The sequence below is a fragment of the Ammodytes marinus genome (genome assembly GCF_949987685.1).
Source record: "Ammodytes marinus genome assembly, chromosome: 1".
Taxonomy (NCBI): Eukaryota; Metazoa; Chordata; class Actinopteri; order Uranoscopiformes; family Ammodytidae; genus Ammodytes; species Ammodytes marinus.
In genome coordinates, this window is record NC_137230.1 from 6068546 (window position 1) to 6092445 (window position 23900).

Consider the following 23900-nt stretch of genomic DNA (forward strand, 5'->3'; position numbering starts at 1 on the left):
ATGAAAGAAAAAAAGTAGCACCCTATCCACTGAGGACGTGCAGAGGTGGAAGTGCGTGCAGACGGCACTGAAACTGCCCTGTGGAAACTTGGCATATTGATTTTATCACTATTCTGAAGAACAGAGCGACTTGTTCATATGGTTTTAATTGTCTGATTTATGAAACATTTTTATTATTAAAAACATGCAGAAATTACATTTTCAAGACCTGCACATAGTATTTTTGATTTATTCATGCTGTTTCTTTATCAGTGGTGTGTGTGTGTGTGTGCGTGCGTGCATGTGTGTGTGAGTGTGTGTGCTTGTGTCGGTGTGTGAGACAGAGAGTGTGTGTATGTATGTATCCTCTGCATGGCCAAGTGGCAGATGGAAGGGTGAGAAGCAGGAAATCTGCTCCTGTCCATGTCAGTTCTGCTCCACAGAGCTCTGATAACTGAATAATAATCCTCCCAGTCTGTCTGCTGCTCCCTGCACTCTTCTTTTTCTTCCTTCTATACCTTCACATTGTCCCTTTAAAGCTTTTTTCTTTCTTCCCCGGGAGTTTTTAATTTGTGGCAGACCATGCCTGATCCGTGACATGGAACAACGTGCTGCTTTTGTAGCCGCGCTGTTTGTTTATGCCAACTGTCATGTTTGTGTGTGTCAAGTGTGTTCTGGCTTGTTTCATGACTTTGTTTGTTGGCCTTGAGTGCACCTGTTGTTTCATTCCTGACCAATGCCCTCCAACCAGTGCACAATGTTATGATGGTGCATAGTTTTGGATGTCCAAGGCTTTCTAGCTCTCACTGGACACCTGGTATACAAATCCATGCAGACAAGTATGAGTGCTTAGGATTGACATCTGATCAATAGACCTAGATGCATATCCGTCAATAGCTTAAGCCTTAGCTAATGATGGGGCGAACAAAGTGACATAGTTAACTCATCCCAAGGAAAAAAACAAGCACACGCAACACTACCACTATGATGAGTTTACACTCAAAATCATTCGGAAAACGAACCACTTCTTGTATATGTCCTTATGTTGAACCTACTTCAGTTGTATGGATAGAAACCTGATATTTCAAAAAATAAATTACGTTTTTCTAGCATTTTCTTCCAAACAGAGCAGTGCATTTTGCTCTCAAATATTTGACTTGTGTTCAATTATATTTTAAGGAAAAAACTCAACTGCTAATGAAAATGGTGATATTATTTTCAGGAAAAAAGAGAGAAAGCAGCGGTTATCAAAGCTGATGTGAGCAGACACTTGCAATCGAAGGTAACACAGAGATTAGCACATCATGCAGTACATCAACTTTTCTCATCTAGATGTTGGCTGCTGCACAGTAAGATGGCGTCTGTAACTAAGAGTGACACTATACCATTTTGGAAAGTGGGCATTAGTATCAATAGAGAAGCCGCTATCAAGTGACCAACACAATTATTACATTAACCATCTTTTCCTATGGTACTGATGCACATCAATGCATGTGTGTGTCCCTGAGCTTTAGCAGCACTGATTGACTCACTGCCATGAACCCCAATCTTATAGACATTCCAATGCATTTTGTTCTCCAACTGGGACAAGTAAATGAAAAAAAGTACTGGGAATGGAGGGAAAAATATATCCAGAGTAGTTAATTTATGACATAAGCGTATCCAGGAAAGGAAGTGGAGAGATGATAGACAGAAAAAAAGAGAGATAGCTTCAGACTCTCCTAATGGGTTTGGCATGAGATTTGAGGGTTTAATATTAAATGCAGTTGGATTTTTTTTTTCCTTTTTTTGTGCAATTGACCAACATGACATGCCTAACTGTATAAATGGGGCTGCTTTATGATGATAAGATCACTGGCTAATAAGATATTTATGTGACATTCTGACGGATCCATCTCCCTCTCCCTTCCCCGTTTCACTGCCATCTTCACGCCTCGCCGAGACGGTGAGGATCAAACGCAAATTCTTTCAAATGGGGGTCGTTAAATGGAGAGGAAATTTAATAAATTAATACTGTTTTTTTTTTTTCCAGAAACGGAGCTGAAAAAGAAAGATTGGGGGGAGAGAGAGAGAGAGATGGATGGAGGGGGGACATACTGTATGTTTTTTTTTTACTCCTGACAAATAGTTCAAGTGACATAGTGTTTATATCTTCTTATTTTTTTATTTTTGTTCTTAAAACTGCCATTCTGTCTAACCCTTGGCTCCCTCCATCAAGCCATGGGTATATGACTGAAAGGTGTCACACTTGTCACTTTGCAGCTTAATTTAGAATATTGTAGTGTTCATGATTATAACTAAATTGTTTAAACAATAATATCGCCAAAGGGGAAAACAAATAATTTAGAAAAATGTCATTACCAGTGTGTAGCTTTACTTTGCTTATTGACCTGGTGTGTGTGTGTGTGTCTGATATTCTGGCCAAATATCCATCAGCCATACTTTGCAGCTCTACTCTGACTGAAAACTGTTAGATCCTCCACATGAAGTGAAGGGTTCCCAAGCAAGCAGGCCTTGACGGCAGTGTTCACAATAGTCTTGTATGTTACCGACACTGCCACGTATCACAGTATATGCCGGTATACAAACATCCCCAGGAGTGGAGAAATCCAGAGGGCCCAATTAGGCAGAGACACGGAGAGCCAGCTTACACAGAGAGAGAGAGAGAAAGAAAAATAGAGAGAGAGAGCATGTATCACTGTGACAGACCGTGCTCTTTGTCAACTGCCAGCCTCGATGTTTGACTACAGGCCGCTTGTCAGCTCCTGCATGGCATCCATAACAACTTGTGTGACTTACAGTAGACTCGAGCAAATGCATGCACACACACACACACACAAACACACACACACAAACACACACACACACACACACACACACACACACACACACACACACACACACACACACACACATACACACAGTGAACATGGCCATGCTAATTAGCCTAATGCTGGTAATGAGGAGGCCTGACACACTAACATCTTAGGAGTGACACTTTTCGCCAGCAGTGTATGACAGCCTATGACCTCTCCTCCCACGCACGCATTCGTTCCCACTCGCAGACATAGACACAAACACACCTACACACACACAAACAAACTGAACACGATATAGACTACAGTACAACCCCATAAACACAAAGATACCTCCCACACAGCCATCAGCAGCTCTGTTCACTGGCATGGCATTTAGCACATCTGGTTGTATTGCCAACCATTACATGGGATTCACAGCATAAACACATATCTCTGACACAACAGAAAGGCATGTTTCTAAGGCCTCTTTCTCACTAGAAGGAAGAGAGCAGTACAACCTAACATGTGATAATATAGTTATTTCTGAACCCCTGTGTGAACCATTAACCAAACCCAATTCCAACATTGCAACATGTGGAAGATACATTCCAATCTAACTGTAGCCTGAATGAAAGTACTTTCGGCAACGCGTTTTATGTATGGCACACTATGCAACATATTAATGAAAAATAATAATACCACATCTTAAATAATCCCTCCCAAAGATTGCTTCCGCTCCAATATACAATGTGGAGGTGTGTTCATCTGCACAGCCCTCCTCTCTCTGGCTGTATTTTAGAGAGTATCATCTGTTGCTTGCTTATATCCGTACCCTACCCAACTTTTGGCAAATGGAAAGCCAAAATAACTGGACCGTACCCCTCCAACCCGACTTGCTCTACTCGGTGGAAACAAGGCATAAGTGATTATTAAGGCCCTTTAAAGATGCTTATTAAAATTAATTTGTGTTAATAAGAAGAACCCTGGACGTACAGCAGAAGGTTTACAATCCATGCGCGATCACCAAAGGCTTACCTAATGTAGATGCGCCGACAGTGTTGTTGTAATTACTCAGAATTCCTCACATGGCGACATAAATCACGCTCTCTCGCTTTAACAATTCAACCCAAGCTGGCCTAAAATGAAAATTATTTTCCCCAGGTTCATCCCACGTCACAGGCTCACATCTATTCACCAAGCGGTTATATCCAATTCTTAATTATTTCATTAAACCTATTAAAAGTATTTTTTTGTGTGGCAAATTTGGCTTGTTGTGCTCACCCTGACCATCACAGTGTATTTCACAGGAGCATGTGAGGGTTTCATGAGATCAGAGCATGAACTCATTCAACAACAAAGAAAGGTAGTTCATCAGGGCAAAGGCACCTGTTCTAGTTTTTCCTCTCAACACACACGTGTACAAACCTGCACAAACAAACACACACACACACACACACACACACACACACACACACACACACACACACACACACACACACACAGACTCCTTCACACACCCTCTCTTTAAATCTCGGAGGAGCTGCCTGTGTACTCTATATTTATTATCCAGGGTGGCACTGTTGATAGATGAGATACCTATACAATTACAAGGGCACAACATTGCCTTTCCAAGTTGATAGGGTGAAAAACTGGCTCCTTTCTTCTCCCATTCGTTTTTTTTTCTATCCCTCCATCCAGAAGGGTGAAATACGACAATGTTTGGGGGGGGATACATCTCGCCGACACTCTGAAATGCCCTGCTCCATCCTCCACCACCAAGCCCCATCACCCCATACAACAGGACAGACATGAAAGGGTCAAACGCGAGAAGCACAGACTTCTTTCAGTGTGGTATCCATCTAAGAGTGATTTTTTTTGCTACTGTGTGAGCAGTCACAGCATTGTATATGAACATACATGGCATACACACACACACACACACACACACACACACACACACACACACACACACACACACACACACACACACATACACACAAGCAGGGACAGAGTGCAGCTGCAGCCAGGGGGCCCACAGGGGCATTAATCTCCATCCAGCCGAGATTTGTGAAGCCGGGAGATTGAGAGGAGGCCGATGATGCCGGCTGTGTCAAGGCGGACATCTTGGAAGCGTGATGTTGAGCTATGTTCCCGCGGCCAGCCGGGGGGGAGGCATCGACATATAAAATGGTTGTAAATTTGCATTAGGTTCAATCCATCATCATAGGAAGGGGTGAGAGGAAGGGTGTGGGTGGGTGGGGGGGGCATGGCCGTGGTGTGGCTGGTCGTTGAAGAGGTGGCGCGACATTGAGCGGGGCTGCTCCGCTTGTATGCTGCTGCGGAGAGAGAGAGAGACAGAGAGAGAGAGAGAGAGAGAGAGAGAGAGAGAGAGAGACCGGCCCTCTTCTCCTCTCTGACAGATTCCTATTTAAGTGACTGTGAATGCAACAATTCCACAAATAATTTGTCAAGTGGTAGCACAGCTGAACTGGCTCTGAACCCCGGCTCTCTCTCTCTCTCTCTCTCTCTCTCTCTCTCTCTCAGTCTCTCATCCCACTTCACTTGCTCGCTGGCGCCATTGCCAGCCACGCGCACATACACTAAAGCAAAAATGTAGGCAATATCAAATGTGTATAGTAGGTAAACATAATCAAAGTAAATACTCATTTCCATTTGCTCCATTACAATGAGCTATATATGAGAATATGGTTGTGTATACTGAGAGTGTGTGTGTGTGTGTGTGTGTGTGTGGGGGGGGGGGGGGGTGGTCAAGTGTGTGTGTGTGTGTAATGAAACTACACATTCAGAGGGTATCTTAATTGGTGTCCAGCATGGTTCTTAAGGGTACTTCATAGATTTCCCAGCAAGGTAACTTGTGATTACATGTTATGTTTAAACCAGATGACCAATTAAGGGATTTATACTGTATATCAAATACAGGTGCTTCCATATAGGGATCACTGAATACATTGATCAGTACTAAATACAGTAAGTCAGAAACAGAATTCCAACCCAGCAGTAGGCGATTTTGGACCACCTTTAAACCTAGATTATACATTACCGTAACTCATGGTCAAGAGGGTCCACTTGACATGAAATAAAGTAAATGTTTTCCTCCTGTATCTAGACGTGAGTGTGTCCCTGCAAAGAAAGAAAAAGAATGTGGGCCGATTTCATCTGTTTAGGGGCATGACACAAATATACAGGCAGAGGTGAATGTGGGCAATAACATTGTTTTATTTGTACATAGAACTTCAGCGGCTGTGTATTGCATCAGCATTGATCTATGAGGAGAGGCTAGGTGTAGTAGTCCCTTATCTGTGGCCGTCAGAGGGGGGGCATTAGTCACCATGGAAGTTTTGTATGGGACAGGCTGGGGTTAGTAACAGAGGTGGGGAGGGAGGGAGGGGGGGGGGACACCAGTGTTGTTGCAAATTGGTGATCAATCACCACATCAGCACCCCCCACACCCCTCAAGCGAACACACAAACATGCTGATTACATGCATAACAATGTGAGGAGTAGAAAGGGGGGGTGAGGTTACACACCGAAATATCTATTCGAAGATTAATGAAGATACAATCTTCTATACATCTTAGTATCTACCAAGAGGAAAAGGGGTTGACATATTGTTGACTGACAATTGAAAGGGAATGATTGACATTAGGGTTGATCTTTGACTGTACTGATGAGTAGTCGATATGTTTTATGGATACTTCACAGCACACTATGGTGGTGATGGCAAAGAAGGGATATAAAGTGGAGAGAGAGAGAGAGAGAGAGAGAGAGAGAGAGAGAGAGAGAGAGGAGAGAGAGAGAGAGAGAGAGAGAGAGAGAGTGCTGTGGGGAAAGGTAGAAAAGGGCCTTAAGCACTGACTTCAGAGGGCATACGGGGGAAAAAAAACGTATTCATTCATCATTATTGTCATGGGCTTTGGCAAATGATAATAATTTGTCTTCATCGCTATTTTTAGACAATCAGCCACAATAGCCATTTTTGCCAGATGGCGGTAATAGGTTCCTGTGTGTGAGCAATACGCTACATTTTGTTTGATGTCCTTCATAAGGCATTTCCTTAATTAGGGCTCTCTTGCCACCTCTCCTGTCTGTTTCCGGACTATTATTTTTAAACATCCGTGCAGTTCCGTGACATATTGAGATGTATGGATCTATGTATAGAATTCCGTTCGTAGTATATTTTAAAAGGCATACTTATGAAGATAATGTGCTTAATTTCTCATTGTCTAAATTTGCAATTTAATGTATACCTTGCGACAAAAATTAACGTGTACAATGGCTGTAATTCATATAAAGCAGATATATGTAAATGAAATGAGTAAATCAATGAATGGGAACACTGTTACAAATGACATAAGTTGTAAGTAGCAGTGATTCGCAAAGCCATGAATACCTAATAATTGAGTCCCAGGGGCAAACTGATTTCCCCACAGCATACAGCATACTATATGTATACACAAATATGATAGACAGGAGAGAATATATTGGCATGGGACAATGGGAAGCATTATTAAAAAGTCAGGAGGTGTGTGTGTGTGTGTGCTACACAAACAGAAGGCCCTGATGTGTTTTGTCCCTTGCTGAGCATGTGGGGAGGTCACACAGTGTGAACTGGGAGAGATGAAGATAAATAGCAGTGGAGCAGGACGTATGGAGGAGGTGTAATTGACATCTAACGTGCACGCTGACCCTGCGACATACAGGTTACCCACTAGGCCACAGCATGAGCACAGGGTTTTAATCTGACCTGGCTTTATAGATGCATTATGAACACTGCATTTAAATCACCAATGTCCTAGCACTAACATTATAGCAATATACTATACTATAGGAATACATGTCCTGCTAATGCAAAACACATTTCAATTTTGAAATATAATGTGTCATATGTGTGAATAGCATTTCAACTTTAATGTGAATGGAACAGTTGACAAGGAGTTATTTGTTAAACCTAATCACATGAGTATTTGATTATTCTATCTATGCGTGCCTATCATGTTATATATAATTGTTGGTTTGATACATCAGTGATACCAATTGCAGAGATAGCCTATGACCGGCTGGAACATACGGTATCGTAAAGCTTTAATGCCACATTCATGTTACGTTAAACTTACCATATTAATCATTCCAACTTTTGAACACATACACTAAGGATTATCATTTAGAAAATGGCACCCACTGTTTTTTTATGAATATGAGTTGATTACTGTGAATGAAAAGCATGCGGCAGCTGGGCATATTAGGGAGTGTGTTTTCTCATGTGTTGATGGGGAGCATATGGTGATAACAAAAGGCAAACTCTGGTCAACAAAAAAAGGCAAGCTAAAGTTATGGTTACAAAGTTAATATACCTTTTTATCCTTTATGCTTTATTAACCACCGGTATCAGTTGGACTGTTTGGTCTGTTTTGGGGTGTGTAGTTCAGCGTAATGAGAATGGAATAGCATGCACTTTCACCATCCTTCTGTTGCTGATATTAAACTGCACTGATATTCTATTTAGATATCCATTAGGAATACTTTTACATTGTGGTTTAATGAGTGTTGTTCATTTGTATTGATTGGGCACCTTGTTTATAGTGCAATAAAAGCCATGTGTAATATACATTTTAAAAAGCAAAATTCTAAACGTGCAAAAACTGTGTCTAAACTAAAAGATAATCATTAGAGTAAACAGTGTACAATACAATGGAATACAGCAATTGGGGGTAAAGGCCATATGTTTACCTTAAATACCTGCACATACTCAGATATATATTCATTTAGACGATCACATCCAGCCATCTATTTCAATGGAATACAGTGTCAATTCAAAACATATGTTCTCCGTCTCTGGTAAGTTCAGAAATGTTACTCATTACAATAGGGAAAGGTGAGGTCATTTGTATTTTTGGCAGATTGTTTGTGTGTGTCCATAAGTTTGACCTGAATAAAGAGCAGTGTGTTCTGGCTAGAAGCACTGTTAGTGTGGTGTATCAATTTTGCAGGTGATACGTTTTTTTTTAGCTTTTTGCTCTTTATCTGTTTCGGATTGACCACATTTTCAATATAGTCTATGTATTCCTCTTGGCTTTTCAGATCAGGTCAAGCTGCCCACGCTTCTATTGAGGTTACTCTTTTAAGATATTATTTTTTTTGGCATTTTTATGCTTTATTTGATAGTGTAGAGACAGAGTTGAAATGGGGCAGAGAGGGGAGTGACATGCAGAGAACGACCGCGGGCTGGAATCGAACCCAGGTCCGCTGCTGGTCGAGGCCCATGGGGGGGACGCCCTACCAACTGAGCTAAGGGCGCCCCCAATTGAGGTTACTCTTATTTGAACCCTACTTTATGCACATTGGATTTGATATTATATTCATATCATTTATTTGTAGGTGCCTCTTGTTGTTAGGGTCCATGACTGTTACTATCAAAAGTGTCTGTCTGAAAATGTAGTTTTTTTATGCAATCACCACGTTGGGATTGAAACACCAAGGCCAATTGTTCCCCCGCTGAACACAAATCCACCCTCCCTTCCTGCGCTAATAAGAGTGACATATCCTCTGTATCCCGCCCCCTCTCTCTCTCCCTTCTCTCTGTCTCTGTCCATTCTCTCACTCCTCCAACATTATCCTATCAGCTCTATCGCTCCGACCCGTAATTTATAACACCTCCACTGTATAGTCCCCCCCATTCACATGGATGTACCAAGGGCTCTTAAGACGCTATTGATTTTGATTTGATTAAACGTCTAGCTGGTTTGCAGCAAATTAGCAAGAGTTTAATCAAATCACAATCGATATCTACTTAATAATCCCCCAACACACACAGCCCACGAAAACTGAGGTGAAGAAATTCACTGGTGAATAATGAGGAGGTAAAGAGTCGGGATGATATGATCGTGTTTGCATGGATATAATATGCTTGCATGATAAATAGTGGACCTCTGTGCAAAATGTACATTTGGTTAAATTAAAGTGTGTACAATTTGCCAATGTGTATATTTCAAAACCATTGTACACACCATCTTTGTTTTTTAATTGTTAGGCCATACAGTTCGTTGGGGGATCAGTTTCTTCTGAATACAGTTTAATCAGGAGATACTTAATAGAACACCAGACTTAAAGGTCACATGTTATGCTAATTTTCCAAATTGTAATATGGGTTTCTACTAGACACTGTTTTCATGGTGTAGTGTCCCAAAAAAAACTCTTTGTATTCCTCACACTGTCTGTATTGGGCTCGCTAGCCAAGCAAGCTAACTCTCCAATCAGTTAAACGTTTCCCAAAAAACTCCACAGCGTGTTGAGGATTACTCATGTAGTTTAATGGTATCATTTTGTGAAACTGTAAAGACAGTACAAACACAAGATAAATATTAATACAGCTAAACAGTAAGCATACAACGATAAATCTATAATCCAACACATGGAAAATAAAGATACTACTTACAGACGTTGCTTTAACAAACAAGAAGATGAAGAACTGCATCTTAGAAGAGCTGATCAAACTGTTGTTCCTGCATGCTCTCTCTACGTGCATAACGTGCTCGTGGTCACCTAACTAGCAGCCCCTCCCTTAGAGCATTCCTCTTAAAGGTACAGACACCTATGCCACACGCGTTAAGAACAACATACACTTTCAATGTCAGGGGCAGAACACTGTCAATATTACATCTCCTCTTTTCAACCTCTGTCTGAAACACATATAGTCGGTTAGCAATTTTTTCTCCCATCACTTGGACATGAACATAACATGTGTGAGAATGAACGTGTGTGTAGGCCTATTGCCGTATTCGCGGGCTAATAGGCCTAAAAGAGGGAGAGAGAGAAAAAGGTAAGAGCAGCACAAATCAAAGCAAAAAGGTTTTCCTGACCGCTGCCTAAGGGCCCGCTGTGTTTACTCCAGTTCGTCAGCCGTTTTTTTCCTCCCGTGAGCTGTTGTAATGCTGCCTTTACGTACGGCGGTGGGAACAAACCCACGACAACACACAGCGGGACTCGGCGGCTAAGCAAACAGTAGCCTACACTTATGTTTAACAACATATACTTCATAAAGACACACTTCAAATATGCCCATACAAAAAGCTCTGACTTGGATAACGAGACAGAGCGATCGATGTGTGCAAATCCATCCGGTACTTGTGTCTGACGACGGTCCGTTATACGTATTATTAATAAACAGCGTGCCACACATTACAAGAGCATTTACATTGCCGGTGTGATAATTGTCTCTAGATTCTACATTTTACATTATTTTTGAGTCTAGACGAATGTAAAATGTAGCCGAAGGATTTGCCTTAGTCTGATGAGGAAGTGGAATGTTTGCTGAACATTTGGCCGGATGAAAATATTTTAAAACAACCCGTAAAGTAAAAATAGCCTACGCTCTTAAGCCCAAAACTGTTTGCCCTATGTCTCTGACGTTTGTTTTGGTAGAAATGGTATGTCTGTATAGAATAGACAAGATATGATGCACACATATGTTCCTCTGAACATTAATACCTTGCTAACCGGCCGATATTTCAGTGAAGGTTAAACAGCAAAATGCATGCAATGTGATTCAAGCCGTCTCACATGTTCTCCTGATGGAAATCACATGTGGAGCCACACACACACACACACACACACACACACACACACACACACACACACACACACACACACACACACACACACACACACAAAGACCCTCTGAAAACTTGGATGTGCACAGCCACCCTACTATGAAACCCCCCACTAGACATCAATCATTTTTATTGGCCATATGTGAGAAGGCCTTTTTCCAAACAGTGAAGTATCACTTTCGACATTACTACCAAAATAGTACAGGGCAGGAGGCAGTGAGTGATGTTTTAGTGTCGGCTGATATACAGTATGCCAATGCTCTCTACTAAAGCCATGTGGTTGTATGATTTAACTCCACCACATACCAAATATTACAAACATCATCAACATAACTTGAACTGCATAGTGTAGAGTGCTGACCATAATAATAATGTGTTGGTCATTTTCCACCTTTTGAAGGGTGAAATGTTGATATGTTGATTACAGATCACGGTGTGGTCAGCTACATTTAGTTTCTTTGTGTGCATGTGTGCATTTGAAGCTGTTAGCCCTCTGAAACAGTCAACACTCTCATTATATTCAAATGTGTAATATAGAGGAAATTCTGGCACTCATGCACACTCACTAAAACATGACCAAAACGCCCTGTACAAAATGTGGGAAAGTCCAAGAACTCTGGAAACTTAAGTTTATATTGAAACATAAAATCCAGATGGAGACTTCCTCATTACAAGGCATACACATTAGGAAATGTATTTTGAGGCTTACAAAATCTACATGAACATCAATATATCATTTTTAAGAAAATATATATCTTTCAAGTGCACATTAAGTCAAATGCCATTTTTTCTCTTTAAAAAAAAATCACATTTCTGTATTTGTCCCTGCTCCCTCACTGCTTTGCTCTGCCTCAACTCTCCAGTGCATACACCATCTTTGTCTCGTACAGCTGGTAAACACAATTTATCATAATCCCTAAGATTTCAACGAAAAGCTGTTTTCAAAGTAATGAAAGGTTCAATGTAGTTAATCAAAACGTGCATTGCCCATTCCAAACACTTTTAATGAACACGGGGGAATATTGATATCGCCATCGACAAGATATTAGAATGTGTTTGAACATTTGATTTCAGTCCTTGTTAGGGGGCCAAGCCCGAGTAGGGCTGGGACCGCGTTTTGCAGAGCAACGCGGTTCCCAAGCCCTGCGGGGCAGGGAACCCTATTGTTCTTGTAGGGATTATTATTCCTATTATTCTTCTCCGCGTAAAAGTGGTGCTGCAGCCCAAACCGTAAAGGGTTGGGACATGCCACTTCCAGGGCATATCCAGGTCCGTACCCCGTATGCAGACAAAAAAATTCAGAAATCCCGGCCACTAGGTGGCGCTACAACAAAGGAAAAAGCGTTTTGGGCTATAACTTCCGCACCGAAAGTCCGACAGTCAAAAACTTTATATCCACAGATGCCCACAAGTCAGCTGCATCTTTTGAGATAGGCCACGCCCATTTGCGTATATATACATTTTTTGCTACATCGCAAAAACTGTGTCAGTCACCAACACATACTCCTCCTACAGTTTTCGCCCGATTTGGACGAAACCAAAAGCATTATGCTCTACCAACTCCCACGAGCAAAAGCTGGTCAAATAATTTTTCTACGACCATCGGAAGACCAAACGGTAGCGCTTTAAAGATTCGCGAAAATTCCTTAAAAAAAAAAAAAAAGGGAATTTTCTTGAAACTAAAGGGAGACTATCATGGGGCATACCTGAGCCTATGGCGAAAATATGGGCAAGAAAGTCCTATGTGGGCCGGACTTATTAAAAAAAAGAGTTTTTCAATTTTTTTGCCTGTTTTTGCCATTTTCTAAGTCTTTAGGCGGGACAATGGGAAAATTCAAAAAAGTGTCTTTACAATGGAGAGGATGACAATTTCATTTTGCTATAACTCCCCAACCGAACATCGCACATTCAAAAACTTGACATCCACTTGTTCGGTACATTGAGCCGCATCTTTCTATCTCACGTAATTTTGCGAATGTCATCCATAGGGGGCGCCAAAACCACAAAAAGCAAAGAAAACGCGTTTGGGGCTATAACTTCCACACCGAACATCCCACAGTCAAACACTTTATCTCCACAGATGCCCACAAGTCAGCTGCATCTTTCGGGATAGGCCACGCCCATTTGCATATGGGATTTTCTTTCGCTACATCGCAAAAACTGTGTCAGTCACCAAAACACACTCCTCCTACAGTTTTTGTCCGATTTGGACGAAACCAAAAGCATTATGCTTTACCGACTCCCACGAGCAAATGTTGTGTAAATAATTTTTCTATGACCATCGGAAGACCAAACGGTAGCGCTTTAAAGATTTGCACATTAGCTATCTTTTACCAAAGTGCTCCTAAATCCAAAACGATTTATCCTATTAACACAAAACTTCACACATGTGTTTGTCCTATGGTTCTCAGGCTGGTTCTACTTTTTCCTTAAATTGCTCCAAAAGGGGGCGCCAAAAACACACTTGAGCATCTTTCTCTGCCATTATTTTTGCCTTTTGGTCTATAACTCCCAAACCAAACATCCCACATTCAAAAACTTTACATCCCCGGATTCCGTGAGGCGAGGGGCCGGCGCCGCGGACGACGACGCCCGATCCCGAGTCGCGTGGGAGGCTTGGCCCCCGTTCACAACTGCTTGCAGTTCTAGTTTTGTTTGTAATTGTGGTGCAATCATGTGATATAATGTACATTTATCACTTGGCTAGCATGCGCCCAGATTTGTAGGCCCTGATGGTAATCAGTTCACCCCTCACCCTCAACCCACTGTTTCCTTAATCACAATCCATATTAGAGCAGAATGTTTGTCAAGTGCAACAAATCTACAGGAATGTGTGGAGGCAATGAAGCGGAGATAAAAATGTGTGTCAGCTCCAATGTTATGTGCTGCTGTTTAAGGCTCGAGCATTTTGAATTAAGGAAAACTAGTTCAGTTGTAATAAACGTTTTCATACAAATACTAATTTGTATTCGATTACTATGAGCCACCACTGCTCTATACAATCAGTTACGGATATGAGATGGTTGATGTGTGTTGTTTGGAAACCTGTTCACATACAGGCAGTGCAATTTGTCAAAACATGTACACTAAAGGTGTGACTTGTGCACTTTTTTAAGTAGCCCTATTTATTATGAAAATAACGACAAATTAAAGAAGACTACGGTTCAATGTAAAGCATGCTAAGAGTTAGAAGAACCACAGTACATTATCATAAGAGTCAAAACAGATTAAGGAAGTGTAAGAAGGAAAGTGCAAAAGAAAAAGCATAGTTCAAGCTTTTTCCAGGTTATATTTCTCCCCTCTGATTTCCCTTCCATCCTCTGGAAATAGACAAAGCCAACCTCAATTTGTGTCAAGTTGCCGTTTTTTAAGACCTTGGGATTAAAGCTATAAAGTGTCGTCTGTCAGGGTCTTTTTTTGACACACACACACACACACACACACACACACACACACACACACACACACACACACACACACACACACACACACACACACACACACACACACACACACACACACACGCGCGCATACACACGCTAACATGTGAGAGGCCAACGTGCTGTTGTTGGGTATCATCTCCCATCATATCATGTCAGCAGTGAGGAGCCCAGGCTGGGTAGAGACAGGCAGCCGTCACAGGAGCTGACAGGACTGATTCACGTCAACGGCGCTTCATCCACGGCCGCGGGTCGATCGAAACTGACTCCACGCCTCACTCAGCCAAACGTGGGTATCCAACCCAATGTGCATCACACAAGGGGGTTGGAGTGGGGAGGGAGGGAGGGGGGGCAGAGAGAGAAGCCTGGCAGTTTATGATGAAGACAGGATGATGTTAACGAGTGTGTGTGCGTGTGTGTGTGTGTGTGTGTGTGTGTGTGTGTGTGTGTGACAGCGATGAGATGAGAAGGGAAACAGTAAAAAGAGAACCTCTGATGTTTTGATATCTCGTGCCACACAGAATGAGGACCAATGTCGATGGCTACCATGTTTGAGACAAGTAGACAGATTCACTAATAATCAGGAATATATATGTAGAAAGCTGAATTTTAGTAGAGAAAATAAAGGGCCAAGCAGCAGCAGCAGCAGCAGCTTTGGATGACCACAGATAACTTTAAAGTTGATACTCACCGTGATAAGGAATATTCAGATGAGGGAATGATAACTAGACAGATAGTGCTTCTATAGATTACCCAACATGTGTTATGTTAATCAACAGAAAGTCAAAGTGAGTTTTCATTGCTGATCTGAATCTTTTTGATCTCTTCTACACAACACTCTCTGTATGGACTAATTACAGTAACACTTGCTCTAGTCTACTTATTAAAAATGGTTTAGCATGGAGCTAAAGCACACTGAATGAATGACATAATAAAGGAAACGCTTTTATGTGAACACTCATGCACTAGGTAGCAGGATGTATTCCCACAGCAAAGCAGCTCATTTGAATTCTCACTCCTTTACGTCTAACCTTGTTGGTTGCGATAACCCCGCCCACAGCCCTTCACATTCCTGATTCTAGACCAGTTAAGAGTTTCAAAACGGAGGTGATTGAAATAGCATGATGTTTCATAACTCTATGGACCAATAGGACTCATGTGCAGGTGATGTTTTGTTCAATGTAAAAGCTGTTTTGAAGTAGTGTTGCTGGTCCACGCTGTAAACGATATAGCCAGAAACTTCTGGAAACTTTTTTTTTGCTTTTCTGTGACACTGTTAACTGTGTCCCTGTGCGGGGGAACAATCTCATTGGAGGAGATTGGAGCTGCAGTGTATGAACAGAGCCTTTCGAAGGACATAGAGAAAAAAAAGACTGATACCCGACAAACAGCCCCCCCCCTATACTGGCTGTCAACACCGCATCACTTCCTCCTCCTGTTTTGTCCCCCCCCACCCCACTCACTCCTATCTCTCCCTTCTCTTTTTCTCTCTGTGTGTCTGCTGGCGTGCCTCTCTCCTTATCACTCAAGGGGTCTGCTAATTCACCAGCAAGGTTGCGCTGATAAGCCCTTTTTTCCCTCACAGTCTCTCTCTCTCTCTCTCTGTCTCTCTCTCTCTCTCTTCAGATGGACAGGTCCCAGTGTCCTCCAACATGTGTCTGTCTGGATGTGACGGTGACACGGGGACCCAAGGGTGACAGCCCGGCCTGGCCCTTGAATTAAGGAGCATCACAGATACGCTGATAAAGTGTAACACTGTCAGTAGCTGGAGAGAAAAAAAGGGAGAGAGACAGGCTGGACAAGTGGAGAGCAGACTGTGGGAAGAAGGGAGAAGAAGGGAAGTAAATGGAAATAAAAGGAAAGAAATACACTCCATGACTCTGACTGACTGGCCGTAGATGGCATATATGTTAAAGCTATAGTGAGTCACTTTCTTCATTATAAATGAATGTCGGTTACATTCAAGCCATCACCAAACAAGTTGACACAATGATGATTAAGCCTATCAGCTCCACAAAACTCTCTCTGTATTTCTCAGTATGACAGCGTTTTTGAATTGATGTTGCCCACAGAAAATTCCCCAAAAGCGCCCAATAAATGTTTCAGTTGTTGATTCTACTACTAAATAAAACACCTGTTCGTACAGCATAGAGTATAAAATGTATGCACCATCACAGAAAGGCTTACCTCATGTAGATGTCCAGACAATGTTGTTGTAATTACTCAGTATTCCTCATGGGGGCAACAAAAGTTACGCAGTAGGCCTATAGCTTTATTTTTTTTTCAAAAGCCTGCATTTGTTTCTATGTGCCCGGGATCAAGTATGTGTCTCAGACAAAAGCCTGAGGCGTTTTGTGTGTATTGTCTTAGAACTGCTAAGCCTCTGTGAGTGTGTGTGTGTGTGTGTGTGTGTGTGTGTGTGTGTGTGTGTGTGTGTGTGTGTGTGTGTGTGTGTGCGCGCGCGTGTGTGTGTGTGTGTGTGTGTGTGTGTGTGTGTGTGTGTGTGTGTGTGTGTGTGTGTGTGTGTGTGTGTGTGTGTGTGTGTGTGTGTGTGTGTGTGTGTGTGTGTGTGTGTGTGTGTGTGGTCGTTTAGCCTTAGTAAGAAGATCTGTCTCAAAGTCTCTGCCCTCTGTAACCCAACAGCTCCTGAATACAATAACAGAAGGTCTACCTTATACTGGAAGTCCAATATAAAAAAAAATAGTGGTCTGCAACACCGGCAGTATTTTAATACTCATGTAAGAAAAGGAAACCTTCTACTACTACTTAATAGGTCAGTATATGTTAGGCAGATGTGGGCACATGAAACAAAGCCGTTCCTTAAAGCTGGGAAAAACCTTAAGAGTACAGACACTAACAATGTCTAGACAAAGCACATAATGACCCATTGTCTCCAATATACTGTAACTGACTATATTCAAATAAATAAATCCATACTGCTAAACATGAATGATTGCCACTGTACAAAAACAGGCTCAGGCAGATGTCAATAAAGTTTGGAAATATTGGATGGAGAGAAAAACAAGGACTCTTAATTCTGGAGAAAGAGCTGAGGTGAGTGAACGTCATCTGAGCTGTGGCTTTGTCCTTAAAAAAAGATTAACTGGAAATGATACACTCCCACTCATGCTCCTGATTCTAGCTGTAAGAATCAAACGTGTTTTATTTCGGACAGCAATTACTATATATTTGAAGGCAAACAAACACCTAGAATCATTAATAAAACACAGGCTACTTTTCAGACTGAAGCTGACTCTTCCATCCAGATGATAACTAGAATTGGGCCAACAATCACATGTTGGCTTCTTCGGTAAAATGTTAACTTTGTTACTAACAATGACAAGTGAAAGATCTCACCAAAACGATTTGAATGAATAAGTAACTAAATGAGTTACGTAGACGCAAAGGTATACTAAATTAAATAAATAGTTCAACATTTTTTATTTTTAGCTTTTTGTCTCACTTTCCGGCTCAAGAAAAGGCGACAAAGAAAACCAACTGTGCGTGGATTTCTGTTATATAAATAGAGACAACAGTAATAGACTGTATAGTGGACTGACAGCCTCCATAGGCATTAACATGTCTACTGTTGTAGAGTGCTGGTCTAAAGGAGCACACTATTTCAATTGAATAAATAGAGGGTTTAAAAAAGAGTTCTTACGATACACTTCAAATGTTCTACTTATTCACAAACACAGACCCTTTTTGACACGGACAAGATGTTACACGCGCTGCACGGATGCACATATTGCAATCTACATGCACACAAGAGCAGCAACCTTCAGTACAACCATAATTCACATTTTCTGGCTGCAGCTTTCAGATCACCATTCTCATGCAAAGGTAACATTTGCCTTTTTAATGGAGTTCTGCCTTTTCCATTATTTCATTGGCAAGCCGAGACTCCTCTCATCATTGTGTAGATATATAGGTTAACGTCGTTGTGGCATTTTAGCAAAAGGCCACCATGAGAACCCCTCTGCCCCGCTATGAATAACTGATATGACAAACTTCAGGACACTGCACAGCGGAATTCACTGCAAACGCGGAATACATGAATAAGTCGCTGTGTTTCAGATGGGCTACATATTCAATTGTAGATAATAATTCAACCAGAGGTCCTGATAATTAATTGTCTCTGATTTATTAATATTAATAAAAGGTTACATGATGTCTAAACGTCACAAAGTCCTCTTTAGATTTACCGTTCTTATAGTTGTTATACGCAAAACAAGTACTGCAGCTGTGTGTACATACAGATGTTAATTGTAGTAACTTTAATGGCAAATAGTATAATTGTCCATAATTGGGTGTACTGTATAAGTAGTGTGTAATGTGACAAGTAAAGTAAAGTGATAGGCTTGAGAGCTATATAGTCCAAAACTGTTCTAGCCTGTGTAAGGAGGCTCTCCCTGACCATGAAGGTGCAGGACTGGATGTTGCATTATCATCTGTCGGATGGCAGCTGGCAGAACGGTTTGGCTTCTGGGGTGATTCTGGGGTGATTGTGGTCTTTATTGATCCTGTTGTCCTTCTTCCTATGCTGCTGGGTGTAGAGGCTCTCTATGGATGGCAGCTCCGTCCTAATGATGTGCTGGGCAGTTTTCAACCCCCTCTGTAAAGTCTTACTGTTGAGGGCGGAGCAGCTGTTGTTACCAGTATCTGGAAGTCCATGTTGAACCTCATCAGCCTGGAAAGCAAGAAGAAGACTTTGTGTCTTTGCGTCTGAGTGGAGAGTCCTCGTCAGATCCTCGCTTATCTGAAACCTGGGGAACTTGAAGCTGCTGAATATCCCTTCACCGTATTCCGGTTGATGGTGATGGGGGTGTGTCCTCTTCTCCAATGCTGCCTGGAGTCCACAATCACTATCTCAACTGCTGAATGTGAAGCAAGGTTGGAGGGCACAAGTGTATTGAATGCTGAACCGGAGCCAATGCACAGCATTCTCAAATGTGTTTCTCTGGGTTCTGGTGGGATATTTCAGTGCGCAGAGTTAGGGTGATGGTTGCTTCCATTGATCTATTTGGCCTGTTTGAAAATTGGCTGTTGGCTGTACAAGAGTGGCTTGTGATGCATGTTTTGACTAACCGCTCAAAAGACTTAACGATGATGGAGTTGAGGTCATTCAGGCAAAGAGATTTGGCCTTCATGGGGACAATTGTGTCTGCCCTTGATATCGCTAGTGGGCACGGAGCATGGGCCTTTTGTGCGTCCCCAGTTGGAGAGTTTTCTCATTGCTTGTCTAAATAGATCAGTTCATGTGGAAGAGATGCAGACATTATCTCAGCACTGCTGATGGTTTGCTCTTTGTAGACTCTGATGGTTCTTAGCCCAGACCATGTTTCTGTAGTGATTTGGGAATGTCCATTAAAAAATGTGTGGTAAAATGATGTCATCAGTACATTTTCCAATGTGACTATCGATCACATCTGTGTTCTCCTGAAATAAATACCACCAGATATTTGTCAGATTGAGTCGGTATTGTCGGACCGGCGCTGAATGGTGCACGTCATCGGTCTGTCCTCTTTTAGTTTTGGCCTATAGGAAGGCAGAAGCAGAACCAATATGTTACTTGATTGGCCAATGGGGATCAAGAGAGGGCATTATTTCCTTCCTAGAAGGGAGTGTAAACATGGTTGAGTGTTTCCACCATGCGGTGGGCAGCTGATGTGCTGTTGATATGACGGCAGGACTTCCTAAGTTTCCCTGTTTAAATATGTAGCCACAATCAAAGCAGCCTCAAGCCAAGAGGTCTACATCCTGTCAGTAACTCCATACAGCTTGTCCAGGGCTTGATTTGGTCTCGGTGTGTGTGGTGTGAGAAGCAATATAAACTCCCCAGGACATAATAAGGACAGCTTCTGAACATGGTGCTCTAGGTTAGGAGGAACCAAAAGAAAATATCTCCACATGTGAGAACCACCTGTTGTTGGCCATGAAGCAGACAACCTTTCCTATTGCTCCAGACCTGGTGGTGAAAGGAGAGTCCGCCTGGAATAATGGTTGAGTCTGGGATTGAAGAGTCAAGCCAAATAGCAAAAAAACATAATATCCCATTAAAAACCATCCTGCTCCCAAATTCAAACAGCTTATTACGTGGTGCCTGGACATTAGTTAGAAGAATACCTTGTACAAGAGGCCCATTTGCACATTTCCTCAGCCTGACTAAGACTCTGGCCTCTCACTTTCTATGTATGTGTCTCCCCCTTTCTCAAGGTACAGGATCAGGTAATCCAAGACATGTCTATTCCCCATTGTTGCCCACCGACAACGTAATTCGCACAAGATGTTCTCAATCATATTGTATCTTATAAGGCAGTTTGGATGTTGTGTGAAAAAGTAAAACAAAATAAAAATAATTAAAAAGTAAATTTGAGAAGGAGCTTGAGACAGGGCAGTAGTATGTCATTTTGTAATACAATTTGAATATTGTCATATAATTAAGACTATTGGTCACTGGATGCTATGTATTTGATGTGTGATTCTCTCCTTAATGGTAATCATCTTTGACAACTTGAAAAGAACAATTTAGGGTAAGAGTCTATTTGGGTTTCAGTTGGTAGGGAATCCATCTTGTGCATTATATGTGCAATTAATGTTTTGTCAGTAATTTGTCATATCAGTACATCATTGGAATATGTCCCCACATGTGCCATACATGTTCTAAAGATGTACTTTATGTGATCGGAAAATGAGTCTGGCCCGGTTAAATGAAATGCCACTCTGTACAACTGTGCGATGTTTGCAGAATTCCACCCCATGTATATAATGAGCTGCATACAGTTTACTACATTTCATGGAAACAACACTCTTCCTGGATTATGTTGAGCTGTAATGTTGTTGTGGGTGTAAAAGATTGAGGACTTCAATGCTGGAAATGGTAGTTTATGTCCTTCGAATGTGGTTAGGCTTAAGCGGCCTGTGTTTGATTGAGAGCAGCTGGCTACCAGAACGCCTGTGTAGGGAAAGGCACTCAAAGTGTAAAAAAAAAAAAAAAAAAAAACTATATGTAATGAGCAGACAGCTTTGTGAGTGGTATTGAAGTGAAAGAATACAACAGACTCAATACGCTGATCTTTTCTCCTTTATAAATGCATAACTAGTTAAATAACTTAACGCGGTGATGGAGCAGTGTTACTTATTAATATCCTAAACACTTCAATCTACATTGTTCATTTACAGGTAATTTCATCAAATGAGGAGCATGTTGTATATTTCATGAATGACCTCTTATAGGCCTTTCACACCGCCGCAAAATCGGAGCTAGTTCTGGGCTTGTTCGGAGTTAGAGCCAGTGTTTTGGTTTCACACCGCCAGAGAGCCTGCTCCGGGCCGTAAAAACCGGGGGAAATCATACCCCAGGATTGAGCAGGGTTTGATAAGAACTGCTTGCGCGAACGGTTGGGGGAGGGATTATCCTGACCAACCAGAGCAACTCAAACCTCATGCCCGCCATATTTAAAAACACCGCTACTACGAGACGTAAACATAACATAATTACCGAACGTAGCGATCAAATTGACCGGCGAGAATACGCTGTATGGGTCCTGTTTGCTTATGAAAGCAAAGCGAGAGCCAACAAGTGTAAAAATAAGACGTATTCGCCGCTGTTGTTGTGCTTAAAGCTAGCGGTAGCTTTAGCGTTAGCCACAAGAGCAGCGGCGTCGGGTGACGTACACACACGTTTACAGTGACGTCATGACGTTGCTCTCTTGCCGGCTCCATGGCTGTCTCCGGTCGATGTGAAACCAACCGGTTCATAACTGGGATAAGGCTGTAACCAGTTTTGAACTGACCCCAACACCAGCCTGGAACTGACTCTTGGTTCATTTTGGTGTGAAAGGCCTATTAAAGGCACTACGAGTAAGATGGCACGTTGGCGTCCCCTTTGGACAAAAGCGGTAGTATTTTTACGACGCCCGCTGTCGCAAATGCTCGTGCCAGGCGCGTGAGCGTGGACTGAGAAGGGCGCAATATAGTGCATGTTCGTGTGTTGAAAGTGTGAGGACTCTTTTCGGCTCCGTGAGAGTGGTTTTGACACTGCATCAACTAATGCCAGTCAGTACACACACCTGCTTGCAATGAGTTGATTCAGCAGCGTCACCTAACTACTCTCTCTCTCACGGAGCTGTGTCCTCACAGAAAGCGAATGAATGAGAGACGGCAGTTAGTAGACTATGGATCACGATGAGGTAATGTGTTTGTGTTGTTGATGTAAATAATGACTATTTCAGATAATGGTTATCTGATGATGGTGAAGCAAAGCAAACTTTGTGTTAGTACCAACCGCTCATTCATTTAGCAGTCTAGTTTCGCTCTCGTGAAATTGTATACACGTTGCTTGGCAACGTCCTCCCGCCCGCCTATCACTCACTCTCCCTTTTCGCTTTTCTTCATTGCATTCTCTTTTTTTTCTTTGATGGTTCAGCCCCGTTATCAGTCATTTATGACGACAAATAACTGTCTCAAACAAGGCTCCCGCTCCCCTTCCCTCACCTGGAGGGATAGGCTTCTCAAATCGCGTTGCAGCGCCACACTGAAATCTGCAACCAATACGGATATGTGACCATAGAGCCTGCACGAGCGAACCGAAAATCGGACTGGGTGTGCGACCAGACCAAAAGCAGTAATAAAAACTATATAAAAACGTCTTTCTTTGCACTGATGGTCTCGTTTGCTGTTAAAGGTAATTTATGATTATCAGAGGAAACATGAGGTTGTTTAAAAGATATTTAAATGTTACTCGTATCCGCTTTAAGTCAAACGTGAAGCCGAGTTCGTGGCTCTGCTTTCCCCTCTTTCGACACTCAGCTCTGATGTCTCTTCTTACTTTTGATGACACGTCAAATAAAAGGGGGGGGGGGGAATGGGTGGGCAATATACAGCTTTGCCTGATGGTCGCATTACCGCTAATCCCCTCAGCCTGGTTTGCCTGCCGTAAGGGCTCTGCAACATGTTTCTACTTCTGCGGGTCAGTCTATTCCCATCTTGTCGCCTGACTGTTTTCCTTTTTTCTGCCGCCTTCCGCCACCTCAAATGAAGCTTGCTGGCCCCTT